Below are 27577 nucleotides of genomic sequence, written 5' to 3'. Positions count from 1 at the left end.
ATCTTGAACAATACAAGTCACAACTGGTACAGGAGGAGAGAGGACCCTGCCCGTGAGGGCTCACAATCTTCAAGGGATGGGTGAGGATACAGTAGGTGAGGGTAGAGCAGGTCGTGCAGCGGTTTGGTCAATCGGTGGTTACTGCAGGTTGTAGGCTTGTCGGAAGAGGTAGGTCTTCAGGTTCTTTTTGAAGGTTTCGATGGTAGGCGAGAGTCTGATATGTTGTGGTAGAGAGTTCCAGAGTAGGGGTGATGCGCGAGAGAAATCTTGTATGCGATTGTGAGAAGAGGAGATAAGAGGGGAGAAGAGAAGGAGATCTTGTGAGGATCGGAGGTTGCGTGCAGGAGAGTACCGGGAGACGAGGTCACAGATGTATGGAGGAGACAGGTTGTGGATGGCTTTGTATGTCATGGTTAGGCTTTTGTAATGAAGTCTCTGGGTGATGGGGAGCCAGTGCAGGGATTGACAGAGGGGAGAGGCCGGGGAATAGCGGGGGGACAGGTGGATTAGTTGGGCAGCAAAGTTTAGAATAGATTGGAGGGGTGCAAGAGTGTTAGAGGGGAGGCCACAGAGCAGGAGGTTACAGTAGTCGAGGCGGGAGATGATGAGGGCATGGACTAGGGTTTTTGCAGATTCTTGGTTTAGGAATGTACGGATCCGTGAAATATTTTTGAGTTGGAGGCGGCAGGAAGTGGAAAGGGTTTGGATATGTGGTTTGAAGGAGAGATCAGTGTCAAGGATTATCCCAAGACAGCGGGCTTGTGGGACTGGAGAGAGTGGGCAGCCATTTACTGTAATGGATAGGTTCGTTGGGGAGGTCATGTGAGATGGGGGAAAGATGATGAATTCTGTTTTGTCCATGTTAAGTTTTAGAAATCTAGTGGAGAAGAAGGATGAAATAGCAGACAGACATTGAGGGATTCAGGTTAGTAGGGAGGTGATATCTGGTCCAGAGATGTAGATTTGTGTGTCATCAGCATAGAGATGATACTGAAAGCCATGATATTCTATGAGCTGTCCCAGGCCAAAGGTGTAAATGTAGAAGAGCAGGGGTCCTAGAATTGAACCTTGCGGGACTCCGACAGATAGGGGGCGAGGTGAGGAGGTGGTGTGTGAGTGGGAGACGCTGAATGTCCGGTCAGTTAGGTATGACAAGATCCAGTATAGGGCCAAGTCTGTAATGCCAAGGGATGAGAGGGTCTGCAGCAGCAGGGAATGGTCCACTGTGTCAAAGGCAGAGGACAGGTCCAGGAGGAGGAGGATAGAGTAGTGTCGCTTGCTCTTGGCGGGTAATAGGTCATTGGTGACCTTAGTTAGGGCAGTTTCAGTGGAGTGGTGTGACCAGAAGCCTGATTGAAAGCGGTCGAAGAAGGAGCAGGAAGATAGATGGGAGGACAGTTCAAGATGGACATGTTGTTCCAGTAGTTTTGAGGCAAAGGGGAGAAGTGATATAGGGCGATAGCTAGATACATAGGATGGGTCAAGAGAGGGCTATTTGAGGATAGTTGTGATTGAGGCATGTTTAAAGCTTGAGGGGAAAACACCAGTTGTTAGTGATAGGTTGAAGAGATGGGTTAGGGTTGGGATGAAGACTGTGGTGAGGTTTGGGATGAAGTGGGATGGGAGTGGGTCAAGTGCACAGGTGGTGAGATGTGATCTTGAGAGTAGAGTGGAGAGTCCGTCTTCTGTAATGGTGGAGAATTTGGTTTTGGAGGTGGAGGGCTGGGTAGTTGGGAGGAAGGGTTCTAGGGGTTGTATACTAAAACTGTCTCTGATGTTCTCAATCTTCTGCTTGAAAAATGAGGCAAAGTCTTCAGCTGAGATGAGTGGGGAGGGAGGAGGTGCTGGGGGGCGGAGGAGAGAATTGAAGGTGTTGAATAACTGTTTGGGGTTGTGAGACAGGGAGGATATGAGAGATGAGATGTAGGTTTGTTTTGCTGTGGCAAGCATGGATGGGATAATCTGCATCCAGTTATTTAAAGGGGAGATATAGGATTATTTGCATCCAGCTATTTACATGGTAGATACTGGATAATCTGCATCCAGCTATTTAAATGGGAGAGACGGGACAATCTGCATCCAGATATTTAGGGCAGAGAGACGGGATAATCTGCATCCAGTTATTTACTAGGGGAGATAAGATAATCTGCATCCAGCTACTTATAGGGGAGAGAAGAGATAATCTGCACCCAACTATTTATTGGGAAGAGATGGGATAATCTGCATCCAGCTATTTACTAGGAAGAGACGGGATAATCTGCATCCAGTTATTTAAGGGGGAGAGATGGGATAATCTGTATCCAGCTATTTACTGGGAAGAGACAGGATAATCTGCATCCAGCTATTTACAGGGGAGAGATGAGATAATCTGCACCCAACTATTTACTGGGAAGAGACGGGATAATCTGCATCCAGCTATTTAGGGGGGAAAGATGGGATAATCTGCATCCAGCTATTTACTGGGGAGAGACGGGATAATCTGCATCCAGCTATTTAGGGCAGAGAGATGAGATAAATTGCATTTAGCTATATACAGGGGAGAGTCAGGATAATCTGCATCCAGCTATGTGCATGGATTGCCCCAGAGTAGGGCAATGGGGTACTCGGCATCGGGTCCTGCGGTTCTGGGGATGTCACGGTGGCTGACCCGGTTCATGGCCCTCAGGGGTGTCCAGTAAAAGAGTTTATATATGGGCAAGGTGCAGTAAAGAACGAGGAGACAGGTTTGCAGTCTTTTTCCTTGTTTACTGAAAACTTCAGATAGTATCCTCAGCCCAGAGCGCCAGATGACAGGGCAGGCAGAGTCCGGTCGGTCTGAAGGCAATTCCAGAGTCCCCTAATCCAGGTGGAAATCAGTAGCCTTCCTTCTAGCGCCTGTGTGTTGTAGTACCTCCCTGCTGAGCTTCTCGGTAAGGTCCTCACAACTCTTGTAGATGTTCTGGATGTTATTTCTTCCTCTCTGTCCCCCAGATGGTGTGGATAGGACAAACCCGTGTGGAGACCAGACTGAACCAAAGGATCCATTTTGTCTCCCAGATGAAATCTGCTTCTGCACAGCAAACTTGACATTTCCTTTTATAGAAGTAATCACGCGCGCATTTCTCCTTGATATTGTAGCCTTTCACCCACATACCAGATATTGTAACTTTTCACTAGTATAGATTTGCTTTGTAAGTGATTATTAAATATGAGCGCTTGTGCGCATGTCTGTAAATGCCTAACTTCTTACTATATAAAGAAGGGGCAGCGCCCAGTGAGGCAGGCGTGCTCCGGGGCTACCCCTGTTTATGAACACACAACCTTTGTGCTGCGTGTCATTTACTTGGATTCCTCAATCCAGGAAGCCAGGGACGGAAGAGGACTCAACATTTCTTGGCGCCCGAAACAGGGACCCGAGGCGAGAGTGTCTACTCGAGATTCACCTACGGATACGGACAACGGAGATCTGGGATAATGGACGGCAAATGAATTGAAAAACCTGGCCAGGTAAGAGACATTATTAGTTCTCTTTTATCTGCCCTGTATTATCCGAAAGATCTCTACGAGCCGTGTCACGCTGGGTTAGTCTAGTAGTGAGTAGATACCTATAACACTCGGGTTACCATATTGTATAGATTTATGAGTCCTGTCCCTGGCAGTGTGTGAACAAGTGTGAAGGTTGTGGCATGTTATGAAAGAAGGATAAAAGTACGTAGAACAATAAGCCGAAATTGTTAGGACAAGTCTTATTAGTGAAGTCAGCCTAACTGGGTCATGTGGTTGCATCCTTTCGGGGAGACCTCCGCCCATGCTTGACTCTCTTTGAGAAACTTGTTCCTTCATTTTTGGATAAGAGTTTGATAGAATGAGCCCAGGACACGAGTCCATGAGCCTGGGACAAGTATGATAACAGAGACGGAGAGTTTGGTGATCTGTTTGGTGTTGCTGATCCTGTTTGCGTGCATTGTAGGAATCAAGTTTATTCTGCACATTAGAAAGAACGGAGCAAATCAGCCCTTCAATATCTTAGCTCCCTAGGAAAGAAGACAACGAGACATCACTCTAGTGAGGTGATTGTCCAAACGTCACCTAGGATAAGTGTAGCTATTATTGAAAAGAAAAATGGGAAATAAACAGACAAAATCCGTCTTAGGACAAGTAGAAGCAAAAGATATCATACAGGAAAGATGTGGAAAGACAGTCAGAAGGCAGATCAGAAGGGTAAGAGAAAAATTGGGAATTTCAGAAGCACTTATGTTTAGCACTGAATGGGAAAGACTGAGTAAAGAACGAGGTGGAATTATCAAAGACAATGGGTGGGAAGAAATCATACACTGTATGATAAAGGTCTCAAAAACAGCTAAAGAGGAGAATTGGAAGTATGATCCAGACACTTCCAAATGGAGTATGGGTACGGGAAAATGTTGTGCCACGACTCATTCAGTTCCTCCTCCTTACCTAGATCCGAATGTTCAACCATTTGTACCTTCTGAAGGAGGACAAACCAAACCAAATTTATATCCTGGGTTAAATGGGGTGGAAGGATGGGTGTGCAAAAATTGTGGCCAGCAGAATCCAGACTGGAGAACTGAATGTTCTGCCTGTGGGGCCCCCAGAGGTCATCAATTGTTAGCTCCTGTTAGGATAGTACCGAAACCCTTCAGAGAAACTGGTGTAGATGGAGCAATGGCAACTAGATATCACCAAACCCGACAATACTTCCCTTGGTCCCCCGCTGAAGGAATGTCTCTTCTACATAATGCACCAGATCCTACCCAGTACCCAGTTAGATTCGCAAAGTATATACAGCAAATTATGCAGACTCATGCAGGAGTCTGGGCAGATGGAGAGGAATTATGTAGAATGAAAATGACTCCTGGTCTCTTCCAGGAACTGCTAACACATCTACAGGGACACAGGCCACAGGTGGGACAGGAGCTACAAGAGGGACAAGCGGGACAAGGTGCCTTACAAACGATAGAATCAGGAACACAATTTGTAGACCATTTAATAGTTTTCATGAGGCAGAAACAGAGGCAGAGAGGAACAACGGGAGTGGTGGCTCAGAGACCTGGACAATCGGTAGATGAATATTATCTAGGGGTAGAGAATAATTTTAGAGATGAAGGAATAGATCTAACCGCTCCAGGAATGATGAGGTTAATTACAAAAACCTTTATAGATGGATTGTCTCCAAAAGTAAAGGAAAAACTTAAGGCTGCAACTCCTGATTGGAGAACCTTGGAAGACCCACACTTGGCCAGGCAAAAAGCCGTAGGGATAGAGTTGGATTTAAGAGAAAATCATAAGCCTGTCAGAATAGCGCAAGCAAACACAACAGGTGGAAGGGCAAGACATAATTTTCCCTGTCATTACTGCAAGAAACCAGGACATTTCCAGAGAGAATGTAGAAAGAAGCAGGCAGACATAAAATCAGGAAAATTTGTACCAAAGAATAAGCCCTCAGACATCCAACAGACATCCATAGTGGATGGTCCCATACCAGATTCAGATTGACTCAATGTGTTACAAACTTCCCTACCAGCTAGAAGACCTATAATACAGGTGAATGTAGGGGGGAGAGAGATTCCATTCTTGATAGATACAGGTGCAACTTCCTCAATTTTGAATCAAGATTTTCTTCCAAACCCGGAAGATATTTCACAACAAACAACTTTTGCTGAGGGTTATGATGGGGTAATTCGAACACTACCATATACTGTGCCCCTAGAGGTCTCATTAGGACCTAAATGTTTTGCATCCAGATTTTTGTATGCCAGAGGTGCCCCAACATGTTTGTTGGGAACTGATGTCTTGAAGAAATTAGAAGCTAACATCAATTTTAGGGAAGATGGCACAGTCATGCTGACTATCCCTGATGATGCAGAAACATTAGAACAATATGTCAGAATTCAGGCTTTTGAGGATTATACTGAAGAAAAAGAGTACACCACAGATCTAGACCTCTCAACGGTCCCAGAAACACTGTGGGCACAGGGTGACACTGATGTGGGATTATTGCATATCTCTCCTGTAAAACTATCTGTGCAACCAGGAACTGTTCTCCCACAGCTCAGACAATACCCTGTGAGTGCCCAGCAGGAACTAGCGATTACAAAACAGATAGAGGGATATAGAGAGAAAGGGGTTTTGGTAGAGATACAATCACCTGCTAACACTCCTCTGTATCCAGTCAAGAAGAGAACTCTTGATAAGGGTTCTATGCCCAAATATCGTATGGTACATGATCTAAGAGAAATAAACAAAGTTCTAGATCCAATCACCCCAGTTGTACCCAATCCTCATACGTTACTATCACAGATACCAGCCAGTTCTCAAGTGTTTACTGTAATAGATCTTTCAAATGCATTTTTCTCGGTTCCTTTACACCAAGACAGTTGGCATTTGTTTGCATTTACATTTAAGGGCAAACAGTTGGCGTGGACACGCCTTCCACAGGGAATGATACACTCCCCTACTCTTTATTCAAATGCCCTACAAACAGTCCTTCAGAGGTTTGAACCCGAACCACAGGTAGTAATTTTGCAGTATGTGGATGACCTACTACTTTGCTGCCCAGATCTAGAAACTGCAGAAAGGTCCACTGTGAGTTTACTATGTTTCCTAGAAAAAGAAGGGTGTAAAGTGAATAGACAAAAGCTACAAGTTTGTCAGACCAAAGTGGTCTTTCTAGGTCATTGCATTTCTCAAGGTAAAAAGCATCTTACACCTCAAAGAACTGAAGCAATAAGACAGATGAATGAGCCTAGAAATCATAAACAGCTACGAGCATTTTTAGGAATAGTGTCTCATTGTAGACAATGGATTATACATGCCAGTCAACTAATGCAACCACTGTATGACTGTGTAAAAAGTGAACCTTATTTGTTGACAAAAGAAGGTCAGATTTCGTTCCAACAATTAAAAGATGCCCTTGTTTCAGCTCCAGCGTTAGGGCTACCAGACTACACCAAACCATTTCAGCTTATGGCTGCAGAAGTTGATTCCCATGCTACAGGAGTTCTTACCCAGAAGCATGCAGGGAAACAAAGACCAATTGCATATCTTTCAGCAAGGTTAGATCCCGTAGCTAGAGCAGCGCCAACCTGTGTACGTGTAGTTGTTGCTGTCTCACTATTGTTGGACAAAGCATCAGAAATTGTCCTAGAGCATCCACTCACAGTTCAAACTACACATGATGTTTATGGGATATTAAACCAGGTCCAACCAAAACACATTTCCATGGCCAGACATTTGCGGCTGCAGTGTTCTTTGCTGCTCCCCTCTATTATCACATTTGCAAGGCTTTAGACTCTCAATTTAGCTACACTGCTACCTCTCGAGTCTAAAGGGGGGAATAAGGACACTGATCCACACGCAAATTTTTTCCCTACAGATACACATGATTGTACAGAGCTCATTTTACAAGAAACGGTAGGCTTACCCAATGTATCCGAAACACCACTTCAAAATCCAGATTTAGAGCTGTTTATAGATGGTAGTAGGTTTGCAGATGACACAGGTAACTTCCATACAGGGTATGCAGTTGTGTCAGAATCTGAAACTCTCAAAGCAGAACCGCTTCCACCGAAACAATCTGCACAAGAAGCAGAACTAACAGCATTGATTGAAGCTCTAAAAATAGCTGAGAATCAGACAGCTAATATATACACTGATTCTAGGTATGCACATGGTATTGTGTTTGATTTTGGAGTAATCTGGAGAGCTAGAGGTTACATGACAGCGTCAGGACAACCTGTAAAACATGCTTCTCTGATCAAACAGATCTTAGAGGCTGCACAAGAAACAAAAGAAGTAGCAGTAATCAAGGTAGCTGCACATGTGAGACTCGACACTAGGGAATCTAGGGGAAATGATAGGGCTGATAAAGCAGCCAAAGCAGCAGCAGTCAAACCCTTACAACAGGTCCATACTGTAAATCCCACGGAAAATACTGAAGATAGACTGAGACAAGCACAGGAAGATGCAGGAGAAGAGGAGAGGGACAGGTGGAAAAAGGAAGGGGCAGAAGAACAAGAGGGAATTTGGAAGAAAAATGGACTAATATGTCTACCTAGAGCCTGGTACCCGATAGTAGTTGGTGGATTACATCACCCTACGCATGTGTCTGCAAATGCAATGACACTACTGGCAAAGCAAGTCTGGTTGGCTCCAGGTTTTGGCAACTACGCAAGAGACTATTGTGCTGCATGCGCTATATGCCTGACACATAATCCCGGACAGACAGCAAAGACCCCTATGAAGCACCACGTCCGACCTCTCTACCCGTTTCAACGGTTGCAGATAGACTTTATCCAGCTGCCAAAGAGTAATGGGTATGAGTATGTGTTGGTGTGTGTGGACATGTTCTCGGGGTGGCCAGAGGCCTATCCAGTTCGGAAGACTTCAGCTAAAAACACTGCTGTAAAGCTAGTTACCGAACTGGTGCCCCGTTATGGTCTCCCTGAAGTGATCGAGTCAGATAGGGGTACTCATTTCACTGGAGAAATATTTCAAAATGTACTAAAAATGTGGGGTGTTGAAAGTCAGTTACACACTCCGTATCATCCTCAAAGTTCTGGTAAGGTAGAACGCATGAATGGAACTTTAAAATTAAAAATACAGAAAGCCATGGCTGAAACAGGAAAGCCTTGGACAGAATGCCTTCCACTGGCCCTTTACGCAATACGCAATACCCCAAGGGGTAAGACTAAACTGTCTCCATATGAAATTTTGTTTGGCAGGACTGCCAATTTAGGATGTTATTTTCCACAGCAACTTGTGTTAAATATTGAATCACTGACTTCCTATGTGCAAAATCTTCAGAAACAATTAACTAAGGTGCATGCACAAGTTTTTGCTTCCCTTCCAGATCCTGACAACACTGAAGGAAGTCACAAGTTGGAACCAGGTGATCAAGTCTATATAAAAAGACACACCAGAAAGGCTCTTGAACCAAGATTTGATGGACCCTTCCAAGTCCTGTTGACAACACCTACATCAGTCAAGCTTGAAGGAAAGGCATCATGGATACATGCAAGCCATTGCAAAAAAGCAGTATAAAACTCATGATATTGATGTTAATAATGTTAACCACAACGAAGGCATGGGAAAGACTAAATTCTTTAGCCCCTTTGAACAATAGATTCGTACAACATCATAGAAAATTAGTGCACGACTTGTTAAACAATACACAAACCCTGACAGATTGTTGGATCTGTACCCATTCGCCGGTATCAGCCACAAGTATACCTTTTCTAGCAGTTCCCGTATCAGCAGAAGAAATATTCGCTTGGCCTAATTGTTCAGACAACCTGGCCAACAACCAAACTGGTAATACTAGGCTATGGAATACTACAATCGCCATACCGATTGTGGGATGGGTAGAATTTCCTTGGTGGCAGGGTAATCTCTCAGGGAGTAGTACACATCTACAATATTTGGCCTATAAGGGTGGAGCCTGGGTCCCTAGGAATAAGACTGGATTAACTAATTTAGGACAGGTCCCCACAGAAAATCTACAGCTCAGTTTCAGTACAACCGCCCCTCCCTCTGATGCTTTCAAACCTGTAGTATTGGAAAGATACATACATAATAGAAAATGGGAACATTCTGAGTTGTTCCCCCAAGGTGATGATAACAGTTGTACAAGTAAGCCGGGGAACCTGGTTTGTAATGAATCTGATGAGTATGTCAACGGAATGCATGTGTGTGGGAATCCCGCAGCCGGGTACTGTAGCCCCTTGGGACAAAAACCCTCTTGGTGTATGCTTCAAAATGTATCTAGTTTTGTGGATTTGGCTCACAGATTGGTATTGCAGCACTCAGCTCTATGGGATCTGCCTGAAGGTACATTTTGGATATGCGGAGAAGGAGCATATAAATGGCTTCCCGTAGGTATAAAGGGTACTTGTACATTAGGACGCCTAACCCCGGCTACATTCATAATTTCAAATAAACAAGTGAATATGCAAGCCGTACCCAAGCACACACTATATAAAAAAGCTGCAGATAACTCACCACGTCCCTCGGGGAGGCCACATATAGTACAAATGGGAATTCCCAACAAAATTGCTAGTACCATTTTTATTTATCCTATGTTAACACAAATGTGGGATAAATTAGTTAGAGCCACGGATTATCTAGATGATCAGATCTGGGATATATTGGATATACTAAACACTAGTGTAGCTGTACAGAATCAGCTTATAATAGTCGTCAACCAACATACCCTGGTATTGGATTACCTAACTGCCTCACAAGGGGGTATGTGTCAAATCATTGGACCCACCTGCTGTCATTATATAGACCCGAATAGTACTATGAGTATGACATTCAAATTAAAGGACGTACAACGACTCAGAGATCAGTATGACAAAGACAATGACCAGAATAAGGATAGCTGGTGGTCAGATACCTTTTCTTTTCTTAACCCAGCCAACTGGTTCAGAGGGATCGGTGGGTGGGTTGCCGGGATTATGCAGAGCATAATACATATAGTTATGATTATTGTAATCATATATGTGTTATTCAAGATTGTACTCAAGGGTATCTCAGTATGCACAAATAAATTTTGTGTAAGAGTATAAAGTTTATTATTGCCGTACTAATTTTCTTTTATATTTTAGTATACTGCCGCATAAAGAAGAAAATGCACAAGCTTCATGCAAAAATTTATGACAAATTATAAAAGAATATGTCAAAGGGGGGAATTGTGGAGACCAGACTGAACCAAAGGATCCATTTTGTCTCCCAGATGAAATCTGCTTCTGCACAGCAAACTTGACATTTCCTTTTATAGAAGTAATCACGCGCGCATTTCTCCTTGATATTGTAGCCTTTCACCCACATACCAGATATTGTAACTTTTCACTAGTATAGATTTGCTTTGTAAGTGATTATGAAATATGAGCGCTTGTGCGCATGTCTGTAAATGCCTAACTTCTTACTATATAAAGAAGGGGCAGCGCCCAGTGAGGCAGGCGTGCTCCGGGGCTACCCCTGTTTATGAACACACAACCTTTGTGCTGCGTGTCATTTACTTGGATTCCTCAATCCAGGAAGCCAGGGACGGAAGAGGACTCAACACCCGTATGACTGATGGCCTGAGGCTTGTTTATAGGGACCATAGAGACGCCCCGACCCGCACAAGTTGCCACCGTGTCTTCTTAGGTATTTAGGTCGGACAGCCAACTTGGAATTGACTGCCCCGCCAGTCTCTGGAGCAAGGCTTAGAGACAGTTGCTCCCTCGGTGTCCCTGGCTACCAGCTCCTGCGCTTCAGAAAGGAGCAGCTTGTTCCTGGCTGATCTCCCTCTGGTATTTCTTTCCTGTGCTCTGCTTTCTTGCACACTCTCTGCAGTATGTTCACCTTTTATTGTCTTTTCCCAGGAGTTACAGCACGTCATGCCAGCAGAGCTCCTCTCCTTCTGTCTCCTGACAGGAACTGAACCCTTTCCCTCCAGATCAGGATGTTAACCCCTTTCTGACCTTGGACGGGATAGTACGTCCGAGGTCAGAAGCCCCTCTTTGATGCGGGCTCCGGCGGTGAGCCCGCATCAAAGCCTGGACATGTCAGCTGTTTTGAACAGCTGACATGTGCCCGTAATAGGCGCGGGCAGAATCGCGATCTGCCCGCACCTATTAACTAGTTAAATGCCGCTGTCAAACGCAGACAGCGACATTTAACTACCGCATCCGGCTGGGCGGCCGGAAATGACGGCATCGCCGACCCCCGTCACATGATCGGAGGTCGGCGATGCTTCTCAATTGTAACCATAGAGGTCCTTGAGACCTCTATGGTTACTGATCGCCGGTAGCTGTGAGCACCACCCTGTGGTCGGCGCTCACAGCACACCTCCATTTCTGCTACATAGCAGCGATCAGCAGATTGCTGCTATGTAGCAGAGGCGATCGCGTTGTGCCTGCTTCTAGCCTCCCATGGAGGCAATTGAAGCATGGCAAAAGCAAAAAAAAGGAAAAAAAAAATGTGAAAAAAATAAAAAAAATATAAAAGTTTAAATCACCCCCCTTTTGCCCCAATCAAAATAAATCAATTAAAAAAAAAATCAAATCTACACATATTTGGTATCACCGCGTTCAGAATCGCCCGATCTATCAATTTAAAAAAAGCATTAACCTGATCGCTAAACGGCGTAGCGTGAAAAAATTTCGAAACGCCAGAATTACGTTTTTTTTGTCACCGCGACATTGTATTAAAATGCAATAACGGGCGATCAAAAGAACGTATCTGCACCAAAATGCTATCATTAAAAACGTAATCTCGGCACGCAAAAAATAAGCCCTCAACCAACCCCAGATCATGAAAAATGGAGACGCTACGAGTATCGGAAAATGGCGCAATTTTTATTTTTATTTTTTTTTAGCAAAGTTTGGAATTTTTTTTCACCACTTAGGTAAAAAATAACAGTCATGTTAGGTGTCTATGAACTCATACTGACCTGGAGAATCATAATGGCAGGTCAGTTTTACCATTTAGTGAACCTAGCAAAAAAGCCAAACAAAAAACAAGTGTGGAACTGCACTTTTTTTGCAATTTCACCGCACTTGGAATTTTTTTCACGTTTTCTAGTACACGACATGCTAAAACCAATGATGTCTGTCAAACGTACAACTCGTCCCGCAAAAAATAAGCCCTCACATAGCCAAATTGATGGAAAAATAAAAAAGTTATGGCTCTGGGAAGGAGGGGAGTGAAAAACGAACACGGAAAAACGAAAAATCCCAAGGTCATGAAGGGGTTAAATAGGGGCGTTCACCCTAAACAGGCTTAGAGCTCCCCCTTCTGGTCTGGAGTGTGAACATGTTGCATGTGTGTAATACCTGAATGTGGTTGTCTTTCATTGCCTTCAGACATGACGTCACTTCTCCCCTGAAAGGATAATGACATCACTGCGACGACCAGGACACTGGGGCGTCGCATACAGGGGAGGGTTGGGATAATCTGCATCCAGCTAGTTACATGGTAGATACTGGATAATCTGCATCCAGCTATTTACTGGGGGAGATGGGTTAATCTGCATCTAGCTATGTACAGGGGAGAGTTGGGATAATCTGCATCCAGCTATTTACATGGTAGATACTGGATAATCTGCATCCAGCTATTTACTGGGGTAGATGGGATAATCTGCATCCAGTTATTTAGAGGGGAGAGACGGGACAATGTGCATACAGCTATTTAGGGGCAGAGAGATGGGATAATCTGCATCCAGTTATTTAAAGGGGAGAGATAGGATTATTTGCATCCAGCTATTTACATGTTAGATACTGGACAATCTGCATCCAGCTATTTAAATGGGAGAGACTGGACAATCTGCATCCAGATATTTACTAGGGGAGATGGGAAAATCTGCATCCAGCTATTTAGAGGGGAGAGATGAGATAATCTGCACCGAGCTATTGACTGGGAAGAGACGGGATAATCTGCATCCAGCTATTTAGGGGGGAGAGATGAAATAAATTGCCTCTTACTACAGATCCTCTCCTCCTTTGGCATCAAAGACCTCGCCCTATCCTGGATCTCCTCGTACCTTTCCAACCACACATTCAGCGTCTCCCACTCCCACACTACCTCCTCATCCCACCCTCTCTCTGTTGGAGTCCCCCAAGGCTCTGTTCTAGGACCCCTACTCTTCTCAATCTATACACTTGGCTTGGGACAACTCATAAAGTCCCATGGATTCCAGTACCACCTCTATGCTGATGACACTCAGATCTACCTCTCTGGCCCAGACGTCACCGCTCTGCTGACCAGAATCCCAGAGTGCCTATCAGCCATATCCTCCTTCTTCTCCTCTCGTTTCCTCAAACTCAATGTGGACAAATCTAAACTCATCATCTTTCCTCCATCCCATAGATCTTCCTTAACTGACCTATCTATCGCAATCAATGACATCATGCTTTCCCCCATACCGGAAGTCCGCTGCCTTGGAGTAACCTTCGACTCTGCCCTGTCCTTCAAACTGCACATCCAAGCTCTTTCCACCTCCTGTCGCCTCCAGCTCAAAAATATCTCCAGAATCCGTCCTTTCCTCAACTGTCAATCTACTAAAATGCTTGTGCACGCCCTCATCATCTCCTGCCTTGACTACTGCAACATCATTTTCTGTGACCTCCCTGCTAACACCCTTGCACCTCTCCAGTCCATCCTTAATTCTGCGCCCGACTAATTCATCTCTCTCCTCGCTACTCCTCTGCTTCCCCCCTCTGCAAATCTCTTCACTGGCTCCCATTCCCTCAGCGTATCCAGTTCAAATTACTAATACTGACCTACAAAGCCATCCACAACCTGTCTCCTCCATATATCTCTGAACTAATCTCCTGATATCTTCCCTCACGTGATCTCCGGTCCTCCCAAGACCTCCTTCTCTCCTCCACACTTATTCGCTCCTCATCCAACCGCCTCCAAGACTTCTCCGGAATATTCCCCATCCTCTGGAATTCTTTGCCCCAACACGTCCGACTATCAAACACATTCAGATCCTTCAGATGGGACCTGAAAAACCATCTCTTCAGGAAAGCCTACAGCCTGCACTGACCCTGCTGCCTCCTCATCACTACCGAAGCTACCGCCTCACCAACACCGGAACTCCTGCAACCCTCAACCTACTGTCTCCTTCCCCATAATCCTGTAGAATGTAAGCCCCCAAGGGTAGGGTCCTCGACCCTCTGTATCAGTCTGTCATTGTTAGTTTGTTTACTGTAAGTGATATCTGTAACTTGTATGTAACCCCTTCTCATGGAATCAATGGTGCTATATAAATAAATAATAATAATAAATTGCATCCAGCTATATACAGGGGAGAGTCAGGATAATCTGCATCCAGCTATTTAGGGCAGAGAGATGGGATAATGTGCATTCAGTTATTTACTGGGAAGAGACGGGATAATCTGCATCCAGCTATTTAGAGGGGAGAGATGAAACAATCTGTATCCAGCTATTTAGAGGGGAGAGATGGGATAATCTGCATACAGCTATTTGGCTATGTGCACACGTTGCGGATTAGCCTTAGGAATTTCTGGTGCGGATTCTGCCTCTTCAAGCAGAAAACGCACCTGCGGATTTGTCGTATTTTTGTGTGCGGTTCCGCAGCATTTTTGTGTGTTTTTGCTGCGGTTTTCTTGCGGATTTTCTGCGGTTTTTACCCCTGCGGTTTTCTATAATGGACTGGGTACAAAAACGCTGCAGATTCACAAAAAAGAAGTGACATGCTACTTCTTTTAAACCGCAGCGTTTCCGCAGCGGATAATCTGCAAAGTGTGCACAGCATTTTTGTTTTCTCATTGATTTACATTGTACTGTAAATCAATTGCGGATCTGCAGCGTTTCTGCACCTCAAAAAACGCTGCGGATCCGCAGAGAATCCGCAACGTGTGCAAATACCCTTAACTGGGAAGAGATAGGTTAATCTTCATCCAGCTATTTAGAGGGGAGAGACGGGATTACCTGCACCCAGCTGTTTAGGGCAGAGAGATGGGATAAATTGATTCCATCTATATACAGGGGAGAGTCAGGATAATCTTCATCCAGCTATATACTGGGGAGAGATGGGACAATCTGCATCCAGCTTTTTAGTTCAGAGAGATGGATAATCTGCATCCAGCTATTCAGGGGGAAGAGATGGGATAATCTGCATCCAGCATTTGCTGGGAAGAGACGGGTTAATCTGCATCCAGCTATTTAGAGGGGAGCAATGGGAAAATCTGCATCCAGCTATTTACTGGGGAGAGACGGGATAATCTGCATCCAGCTATTTAGGGCAGAGAGATGGGATAATCTGCATCCAGCTATTTACTGAGGAGAGACGGGATAATCTGCATCCAGCTATTTAGGGCAGAGAGATGAGATAAATTGCATCCAGCTATATACAGGGGAGAGTCAGGATAATCTGCATCCAGTTATATACTGGGGAGATATGGGACAATCAGCATCCAGCTATTTACAGGGGAGAGATGGGATAATCTGCATCCAACTATTTACTGGGGAGAGATGGGACAATCTGCATCCAGCTATTTAGGGCAGAGATACGGGATAATCTGCATCCAGCTATTTAAAGGGGAGAGATAGGATAATCTGCATCCAGCTATTTACATGATAGATACTGGATAATCTGCATCCAGCTATTTAAAAGGGAGAGACGGGACAATCTGCATCCAGATATTTAGGGCAGAGAGATGGGATAATCTGCATCCAGTTATTTACTATGGGAGATGGTGTAATAGGGTTCAGGGTTGAGTATATCACCACGGAACAGACAGACCAACTGTTGAGGGGAATTTATTAACAGGAGTAAGATTCACCTCTCAGGAAATAAACAGGGGGTTAATAGAGATAAATAAAACAGTAAACAGTTAAGCGGAATCAAAAGAGTTAACGAGTGTTAACTCGAATTATCAGTCCAGGGAGGTCCTGACTGGAGGGTCCTAATACCAACGTGGGTACAGTTACCAGCAGAGCTTGAGATCCTGAAGTCTCTCCTCTGTCTCCTGGGAACTGGAGACTCTGGGGTTAAGTCTTTTGCAGTCTTTTTTCCCAGTGAAGCTGGGAGCAGGAAGTAACTCAGCCACTCTGCTGTGAGTCTCTGTATATCAAGCTGGCAGGCTTTCTGCAGTAGCAATGCTACACACACACTGAGCAGTTTACTTGTCATACTCAGGGGTCCTGGCTTGTCACTGCGGTCACCAGGGCTGCGCGCTCAGGTCACTGTCAGGGGATACGTCTTCTCTGATTACGGAGTCTTCCAAGTCTACACTCTCACATCCAGCCTCCACTACGGCTGGTATCTCAGCCTCAGTGCCCTCACGGGGAGCACGCTCTTTCGGGGAGTGCGGCGCTGCAGCCTGCTCTCTGTCTGGTGCGCTGTCCCCTCTGTCTTGCGCACTCTGCTCTCCCGCTCTTTTCTGACCACACCCCCCTCTCTTCCTCTCTGTCCCCAGCAGTCACATGGCCCATTCTGTCCAGGGCAGAAAGTCTTCCCCCTGACAACCCAGCTGTCTGACTAAGTGGTTCCAGGTAAGGAGCAGGGAAAGCAACCTCCTTACATTCCCCCTCTCTTGAAGCTCGCCATTACACGGCCGAGGACTCTTCGTGGTTCTCTTTGATCTTTTGAGGGGAGTCAGATAACTGCAATTCTCGCATCTCCTTCTGCCTTTCTTCTTTCATATACTGCCAAACTAAATGGGCTAGGAATTGTTCAGCAGTCAGGTTGAGATATTCTTCCTCTACTTCGTCGGCAGCCATAGAAGATAGCTCCTCAGGCGAATCTTGTGTTGTCACATTAGAGTTTACAACAGCATCCACTGTCCTCTTCTTTTTGGCTTTGCCGCTAGCATATGCTTGCATAGACAATTCGTCCTTTTCCTTGTCGTTATCGGAAACTTTAGGGACTTCTTGCCCGGGCTCCTCAGTCTGGGGGCTTAGTACAAGTAATTCTTCTCCATAGCTCCCCTTCACTTTGACAGGAGCACTCTCGTCGAAACTAGAATCAGATGAATTAAGACCATGCAGGCCGGACTCTTCGTCATCTGCGCCGGGCTCTGCAGGCATCACTTCCCAGGGCTTCTCAGCCACACGCCGTCTCACACAGCTGTTCCATTTCCTCTGTCCGATCAGGATCTTGTGAGCTGACAGCCAGCTCACCCTTCACCTCAGGGAACGACATCAGTGGTTCCTCCTTCTCATCGACTAGGACCTTGAAAATGAGCATCGCAGGAACACTTAGCACTTTCTCCCCTTCTCCTGGGCATCTGACATTGTAGTACTGTCTTGCACTAGGTTGGGCTCTTCTCTTCCTGCTGTACCACTCCTTCCAAGGGCGACGTTCCCTCCAGTTAGCAGGACTCTCAGAGGGGTGAGCGGATCTCTGCCACCGCTCTTCTCAGGTAGGGCAATTTCTGGACATGTGTCCCACCCTTCTGCATGACCAGCACTCTTGTCGGCGTCTGTCTGGAGGGGGCTTTAGTCTGACTTGTCGACCTCGGCGGGAGACATCCCTCATCTGCGGTTGCACTTCACCCCAGGATACGGAGTTACACTCTGGGGCCACCACTGAAGCCTTCTTCATGCTACGCACCCCTCCGCTATCTTTTTCTGGCTGCTTCCGCACGTTACCTCGGGGTATGCCGCTGGTCCCCAAAACAGCAGTCAGGGCTTTCCCCAGACTCTCAATCTCTTCCCAGATTCTTCTTATCTTCAACCGGGAATCGCGGGTCCATGTCATCTCCTCTTCATTCTGACTGGGTGGTCCGCAGTTGTAGCATGTCGGCAGTCTTCTTCGCCGAGCGGCACTAGACTTACTTTGGGGGGCGGTCTCTCTTTCTCGCACCGGAGGACAGTACTCTGCAGCAGGGGTCTTCTTATAATCAGCCACTTCCTCACGGACCAGTTTAACCTCATTCTCCAAGTCTTCTACCCATTGAGGGGCTGTTACCTCCCCGCTCCATACCTTTCCCACTGGCACTACCACCCCTTGCTCTTGCTTGCACGTGCGTGCCTCACTCCCGACCTCAGAGAAGGTCATATCTGGCTTTACGTGCATGCGCTCTTGCAGGGCCTGTTTCATCAACAGATCTCGCAAGCCTGTCACCAGTTGGTATAGCAGCACAACGTCAATTGATCCCACACCTACGCCGTCCTTCCGAATAAGGGCAGCATGAAGCTCCTGCAGTGCATTCATATATTGCGTCACGGTCTCCCCCTCTCTTTGTACCCGGCGGAACAGTCGCATGCGCAGCTCCCTTACATCAGTGGGGTTCCCATGCATCTCCTCAAGTATACGTAATACTTTGTCCAGGGTATCTCTCGCCTGGGGGGTCTGAGCATAACAGAGTCCCGTGCACCCCCCTCTAGGGCTATCACAGCTATTTCCGCCTACAGAGCCGGCATCATAGGATGCATCTGCATTATCCCTCGGATGTGCTCCGTCTAACTCCACAACATGACATCGCTCCCCGAGAATTTTGGCAGGTTAACTAACATGGCTCCCAGGGAGATGCTAGACCTGGGGCCTCCCTCAACTGCTTGGTCTGCCCCTTCCACGCAACTGTGTGACATCATGCCGACTACGCCAAGTGTAATAGGGTGCAGGGTTGAGTATGTCACTACGGAACAGTTCGACCAACTGTTTAGGGGAAATTATTAACAGGAGTAAGATTCTTCTTGCAGGGAGTAAACAGGGGGTTAATAGAGATAAATCAAACAGTTAACAGTTAAGCAAAATCAAAAGGGTTAGCAAGTGTTCTTGTGACTTGTGTCCAGGGAGGTCCTGACTGGAGGGTCCTAATTCCAACGTGAGTACAGTCACCAGCAGAGCTTGAGATCCTGAAGTCTCTCCTCTGTCTCCTGGGAACTGGAGACTCTGGGATTAAGTCTTTTGCAGTCTTTTCTCCCAGTGAAGCTGGAAACAGGAAGTAACTCAGCCACTGTGCTGCGAGTCTCTGTATATCAGGCTGGCAGGCTTTCTGCAGTAGCAATGCTACACACACTGAGCAGTTTACTTGTCACACTCAGGGGTCCTGGCTGGTCACTGCGGTCACCGGGGCTGCGCGCTCAGGTGACTGTCAGGGGATACATCTCTGATTATGGAAGCTTCCAAGTCCACACTCTCATATCCAGCCTCCACTACGGCTGGTATCTCAGCCTCAGTGCCCTCACGGGGAGCACTCTCTTTCGGGGAGCGCGGCGCTGCAGCCTGCTCTCTGTCTGGCACGCTGTCCCCTCTGTCTCGTGCGCTCTGCTCTCCCACTCTTTTCTGGCCACACCCCCCTCTCTTCCTCTCTGCCACCAGCAGTCACATGGTCCCTTCTGTCCAGGGCAGAAAGTCTTCCCCCTGACAACCCAGCTGTCTGACTAAGTGGTTCCAGGTAAGGAGCAGGGAAAGCAACCTCCTTACATTGGGATAATCTGCATCGAGCTATTTAGGTGGGAGAGATGAGATAATCTGCAGCTAGCTATTTACTGGGAAGAGACAGAATAATCTGCATCCAGCTATTTAGAGGGGAGAGATGGGATCATTTGCATCCAGCTATTTACTGAGGAGAGACGGGATTATCTGCACCCAGCTATTTATGGCAGAGAGATGGGATAAATTGCATCCATCTATATACAGGGGAGAGTCAGGATAATCTGCATCCAGCTATATACTGGGGAGAGATGGGACAATCTGCATCCCGCTTTTTAGGGCAGAGAGATGGGATAATCTGCATCCAACTATTTACATGGTAGATACTGGATAATCTGCATCCAGTTATTTACTGGTCTTCCTTAAAATCTCTCAGGTACTCTGGAATACCCTCTAGATTAACGGACGATACTAGTACAGGAGAATAACAACCTTTAGAACAATTAGGACCTCATTTCACAATATCCCGAAATTCCCAGTCAATAACAGGATCTTAACCAGATGGCAATAGAGTGGAAGGAGAACAGCACATCTGCAAGAGCAACCCTGCAGTGCTGCAGTGAGGCTACCACCAAGTGGCAGCAGAATAGTCAAACAAGCCGAGTCAAAACCTAGACCGTCACGCAGGGAAAAAACAAGCACAGTGTCAGTGGAGTGTCAGAGGGTCAAAACCAGTCCAAAGTAGCAGTACTAAAAGCAAGAGGCAAAGTCAGGTCAAAGCCAAGGCCGAGTAAAACACCGGGAAATCCAAAAACAAGGGGAAACACTAAGACGGGACAGGGAGGAAGGAACAGACACGGGCTGTTAGAAAGCGCAGCAGGACAAATCACGGTACTAGAAGAGTTAGATACTCACACCGTAGGCAGAAAATATAACTGACATCACCTGCAGGATGCAGCAGGAAGAAATAGCAGACCTGAAGCCAAAACGAGGCCAGGCAAAGTTAACCCTTGCCATGATCAGACTTGGAAAGGGCAGACAGGGCTCCAAACCCAGACCAGATCATGACACACCATCTGGAAAGCCTCAACATTGCAATTCTCCATTGTTGAATCTTCAGCCTCAACATGCAGTTCTCCAATGCACGTTGTTCAGCTTCAACAATGCAATTCTCCACAGCAAGTTTTTCAGCCTCAACACTGTAATTCACTGCAGGTTCTTCAGCTTCAAAATTGCGATTCTCCAGTGCAGGTTCTTCAGCCTCATCGCTGTAATTCACTGCCGGGTCTTCAGCCTCAACACTGCAATTCTCCACTGCAGGTTCTTCAGGCTTAACACTGCAATTCTCAAATGCAGGTTCTTCAGCCTCAAAACTGCAATTCGCCAATGCCTGGCCTTCAGCCTTAAAACTGCAATTCGCCAATGCTGGGTCTTCAGCCTCAAAACTGTAATTCGCCAATGCTGGGTCTTCAGCCTCAACCTTGTAATTCTCCATTGTAGATTATTCAGCCTCAACACTGTAATTCTCAAACTGCAATTTGCCACTGCCAGGTCTTCATCCTCAAAACTGCAATTTGTTACTGCTGGGTCTTCAGCCTCAAAACTGCAATTCGCCAATGCCGGGTCTTCAGCCTCAAAACTGCAATTCACCAATGCTGGGTCTTCAGCCACACATTGCAATTCCCCAATGCCGGGTCTCCAGCATAGGCAAACAGTATGGTAGTAACAACTTTCTAATAATGGGAACATTGCTTTCATTGGGCCATCCTGTGCGTCTGTTCAAAGGGGTATTGGGGTGCATCCAAAGTTTGGGCAGCCCTGCCACTCACTGCATATGCAATAACAGTATAGGAGACCCACTGTTTAATAATGGGAACAACAAAGCATAGCCGGCTGATGGCTCTCTAAGAATAATGAGGGCTAACTGCTGGCCTTTTAAGAATAGTAAAGGCCGCCTGATGGCCCTATAAAAATAGGCTTTGTGACTTTCAGAGTACCTCCTTCATAATTTAAACAGGATGGGTCTGATGATGTGTCACACACCACATGGCTAGATAAGGTAGTAAAATATTACAATGACATTTCCCAGTGAAAGCATTTGTCTTGGTTGAAAGCAATGCTTAAGTTCAAAAACGCGTGAACATAGCCCAAGGTGTGGAGGAGCATTTTTGTTTTTGGTTATTTATTTTGCCTTATATACAAGTCATTACCCTGGAAAGGATGTTCCTTAACATATTTTCCAGGAAAATCCATTTTAATTTTGTTTTTGTATGTTTTATTGTGAGTCTGTAAAAGTGGTGTGAGACTCTGATAACATTGTTCACAGCAGTGACCTGGGAGTTAGAAATGCTTCAAGGGGTCTTCCCAATGCTGTTTCCTTGTCATTTGAGCACTGTTCCCATCAATTTCCGCAATTTCTAGTCCCTCTAAAGACCCCCGGGGCGTGGTAAAAATGCTCAAGTTTCCCATAGACTTACATTGGGCTTGTTGCTCAGGTTGAGCACACGAGCATTACAATATACTCAACCCGAGCAATGAGCACACAAGCATTTTAGTGCTCACCCATCACTTGTCAGAACCAGTAAATCGTATGACAGGCAAACAAATAGGATAAAAATGTAAAACATACAACAATACGTATTTGCTTTGAAGAACATTGTTAGGTTACACAGAACATAAAGAGCAGCACAGTGGCTCAGTGGTTAGCACTGCAAGGCTGTGATTCTTGGTTCAAATCCCTCCAAGGACAGCATCTGCCAGGAAATTAAGATTGTGACCCTCGTTGGGGACAGCGATGATAATGCATGTAAAATGCTGAGGAATATGATATTGATAAGCAAAGCATAACAAACAATCTAATATATAAAGCTGAATGTGTGTGTGTATGTGTGTATGTATGTATGTCCGGGATTGGCATCTGCACCGTCGCAGCTACAGCCACAAAATTTTGCACAGTCACACGTCTGGCCCCCGAGAGCGTCATAGGCTATGTTATGAGGCGAAATTTTAACCCTGCGTGTTCCAATTCACCAAACAATTTTGCCTCTATCTACATAATGGAGAAAAAGTGAAAGGAAAAGTGTTGGAGGCGTCGCAGCTACAGCCACAAAATTTTGCACAGTCACACGTCTGGACCCCGAGAGCGTCGTAGGCTATGTTGTGAGGTGAAATTTTAACCCCGCGCTTTCTAATTCACCAAACAATTTTGCCCCTATCTACATAATGGGGAAAAAGTGAAAGGAAAAGTGTTGGAGGCAAAATGACAGCTGCCAGATGCGAACAAGGGAGACTTAAAGAATGAGAGTGATGGCGCCAAAGAGTATATACCGTACAGTTGCTATGGTGGGGCCCCGACATGGGATACTCACCAAACACGGGGATATGAACACAAACACAAAATGCGCCACACACTACCACGTGCTTGAACACATATACCACCCTCAACACACATTTCACCACACATACATCAACCTCGCCACATAAAAGTCGAAACACAAAAGTCGCCGCTCAAAACTCGCCACATGCAAAACTAGACTCACACAAAACTCGCCACACGTGCAAAACTCACGGAAAACTCGCCACAGGTGGAAAAATTGCACACGCGGAAAAATTGCCAAATGCACAAAAGTTGCAACACATGCAAAAGTTGCCTCACACAAAACTTGCACATACTCAAAATGCACCACACATAAAACTCGCCATGCACAAAACTCGCCATGCACAAATCTTGCTGCACACAACTTGCTACACTAACCTGTCACATGCAACTCGACACACAAAAAGCTGCTACACGCATGTCGCCACACAAAACTCATCTCACAAAAGTCGCTACATGCATGTCGCCACATGCAACTCAACACACACAACTTGACACATGAAACTCGCCCTAAAACACACACAAGTCTGGTATTATCCTTCATAAATAAAAATCTGATTAATAAGCAGACAAACTACAAGAGCAACAAATGTACCATATAGGAAATACGGCAGCTGTCAGTCACATGACCTGTCTATTATGTGTATGTGTGAGCTAATATATACTGGGGGGAGGGCTTCCTGTTGGCTGGGGATTTATCAGGATGCCAATTTAGCTTACAAATACTGAGGTAAAAATACTGACCAAATAATGTGTGAATGCGGTCTAATACAGGAGGAGATGACACACAGATATACACTATATACAGGAGGAGATGACACACAGGTATATACTATATACAGGAGATGACACAAAGGTATATACTATATACAGGAGAAGATGACACAGGTATATACTATATACAGGAGGAGATTACATACTGGTATATACTATATACAGGAGGAGATGACACACAGGTATATACTATATACAGGAGCAGATGACACACATGTATATACTATATACAGGAGGAGATGACACACGTATATACTATACACAGGAGGAGATTACATACTGGTATATACTATATACAGGAGATGACACAAAGGTATATACTATATACAGGAGAAGATGACACAGGTATATACTATATACAGGAGGAGATTACTTACTGGTATATACTATATACAGGAGATGACACAAAGGTATATACTATATACAGGAGCAGATGACACATGTATATACTATATACAGGAGGAGATGACACACGTATATACTATATACAGGAGGAGATTACATACTGGTATATACTATATACAGGAGAAGATGACACAGGTATATACTATATACAGGAGGAGATTACATACTGGTATATACTATATACAGGAGCAGATGACAGACAGGTATATACTATATACAGGAGGAGATGACACACAGGTATATACTATATACAGGAGGAGATGACACACAGGTATATACTATATACAGGAGGAGATGACACACAGGTATATACTATATACAGGAGGAGATGACACACAGGTATATACTATATACAGGAGGAGATGACACACAGGTATATACTATATACAGGAGGAGATGACACACAGGTATATACTATATACAGGAGGAGATGACACACAGGTATATACTATATACAGGAGGAGATGACACACAGGTATATACTATATACAGGAGATGACACACACATATATACTATATACAGGGGAGATGACACACAGGTATATATACTATATACAGGAGATGACATACAGGTATATACTATATACAGGAGGAGATGACAACCTGGTATATACTATATACACGGGATATGACATACAGGTACATACTATATACAGGGGCGATGACACACAGGTATATACTATATACAGGAGGAGATGACATACAGGTATATACTATATACAGGAGGAGATAACACAGGTATATACTATATACAGGAGCAGATGATACACAGGTATATACTATATACAGGAGGAGATGACAACCTGGTATATACTATATACACGGGAGATGACATACAGGTACATACTATATACAGGGGCGATGACACACAGGTATATACTATATACAGGAGGAGATGACATACAGGTATATACTATATACAGGAGGAGATAACACAGGTATATACTATATACAGGAGCAGATGATACACAGGTATATACTATATACAGGAGGAGATGACTTACAGGTACATACTATATACAGGAGGAGATGACACACGTATATACTATATACAGGAGGAGATGACATACAAATATAAACTATATAGAGGAGATGACATACAGCAGACATATACTATAAACAGGGGAGATGGCATACAGGTATATACTATATACAGGAGATGACATACAGGTATATACTATATATAGGAGATAACATACAGGTATATACTATATACAGGATGAGATGACACATGGGTATATACAATATACAGGAGGAGATGACATACAGCAGGTATATACTATTTACAGGGGAGATGACATACAGGTATATACTATATACAGGAGATGACATACAGGTATATACTATATATAGGAGGAGATGACATACAGGTATATAGTATATACAGAAGAGATGACATACAGGAATATACTATATACAGGAGGAGATGACACATGGGTATATACAATATACAGAAGGAGATGACATACAGCAGGTATATACTATTTACAGGGGAGATGACATACAGGTATATACTATATACAGGAGATGACATACAGGTACATACTATATATAGGAGGAGATGACATACAGGTATATAGTATATACAGAAGAGATGACATACAGGTATATACTATATACAGGAGAAGACATACAGGTGTATACTTTATATAAGGGAGATGACAAACGTATATACTGAGGTGAAAATGAGGGGTGTGAGGTGAAAATGAAAAGGTGTGAGTGCAAAATGAGAGGAGTGAAGGAAAATAGTGGAGTGATCGGAAAATGACAGATGTGAGGTCGAAATGACAAGTGTTAGGGGGATGAGAGGAGTGAGGGAGAAAATGAGAGATGTGAGGGGCAAAATGAGAGATGTGAGAGGAAAAATGAGAGGCATGATGGGAAAATAAGAGGCGTGAGGTGCTATAACTAACCACAGATAGTTACTATGCCCAGGCAACGCCGGGCTCTTCAGCTAGTATAATATAAGTTGCCCAAAACATTGAGTGTTTTTTAAGTACTCGTATGTTGTACAGATCCTGAGATGCTTGCTCTATATTTCACAGCATAGTTATATTCACAATTCTGATAGTTGTTATTGAAAACATTCAGCAAGCTTATGGACAATGGAACCAATAAGGTTAAATGCATATAGTACATATTTGGTACAGATTTCTATACAAAAAAAAAATCTGCAGCATAATAAATTACAAGCTAAGTGCATGAGACTTAAAAAAAATAAGTTAAACATTGCTTGGCAAATATTTAAAGGGAATCTGTCACCTACTTTTTCATATATAAGCTTTGGCCACCGCCATCAGGGGCTTATCTACAGCATTCTGTAATGGGGTCCGGTGTGGTCCGGTCCGATGGGCATCACGGTCCGGGTCCAGCGCCTCTCATGTTCATACGATGAATGCTTTACAGAATGCTGTAGATAAGCCCCTGATGGCGGTGGCAAAAGCTTATATACGAAAAAGTAGGTGACAGATTCCCTTAAAGTTGCATGTCACTCCTTTCAGTCTTATTCTTATGAATTCACCCTATTCTTGTATAAAATAAAGCTTAAAAATGTAAGAGATAGGCAAATACAGTGCTCAAAAAGTCAAACTAATATTGTTTCAATGATGTATTTGATCCATGATTTAGATCAATCAGTCTTTACTGCTGAATTTAGTTACTACCCAGAATACACATACTGTTATTGCAGAAAAAAAAAGGTTTTCCACTATTGATCTCATTTTTAGCACTTACCTGAGACTCAGTAGAAGGTTACTATGTGAGTATCAGTAACAAGTGCATGTAAAATGCTCACAAAGAATCCGTGTCTGAGACCAAAATCTTCTGTTTAAATATTATAAGACAAACGCATATATTTGCATGTAGAGCAGCCATACAGGATCCAGGATCATCTGGGCTGCATGTGACTCCCTAAAATAAATATCTGCTAACAGTCAGCCCGAACAGGAATATTCTCATTATAATCCAGCTTATGGCATACTCAACTAAATGAACTCTTAAAGGGGCTGGCAATTACTCAGACAACCCCTCCTCAATCACCCAAGCAAAATAATAACACCTATACCTCTGGTGCCAGCACTGTTCCTTCAGTATTGGCTTTGGCTCTCAATAGTGTCACGCAATCCCTCCGGCTAGTCAGCGTCCGCTCACTCCTCTATGAGACTTAAAGGAAACCTGTCACCCCC

At 44.6% G+C, this 27577-nt stretch overlaps 1 protein-coding gene across 2 annotated transcripts in view; it reads right to left on the bottom strand.

Moving 5' to 3' along the window:
- The window catches only part of LOC138676453 (long-chain fatty acid transport protein 2-like), a 180308-nt gene extending 153052 nt beyond the window's left edge, over nt 1–27256 (bottom strand). For both annotated transcript variants that reach the window (XM_069765761.1, XM_069765762.1), the window contains exon 1: nt 27126–27256. The gene's annotated coding sequence lies outside the window, so the exon portion shown is untranslated. The remainder of the gene's footprint in view (nt 1–27125) is intronic.
- Nucleotides 27257–27577: the final 321 nt, after the last annotated feature.

Source organism: Ranitomeya imitator, chromosome 4 (assembly GCF_032444005.1).
Source record: "Ranitomeya imitator isolate aRanImi1 chromosome 4, aRanImi1.pri, whole genome shotgun sequence".
NCBI lineage: Eukaryota > Metazoa > Chordata > Amphibia > Anura > Dendrobatidae > Ranitomeya > Ranitomeya imitator.
The sequence above is the reverse complement of the archived record's forward strand: the minus strand, read 5'-3'. Positions and strand labels throughout refer to the sequence as shown.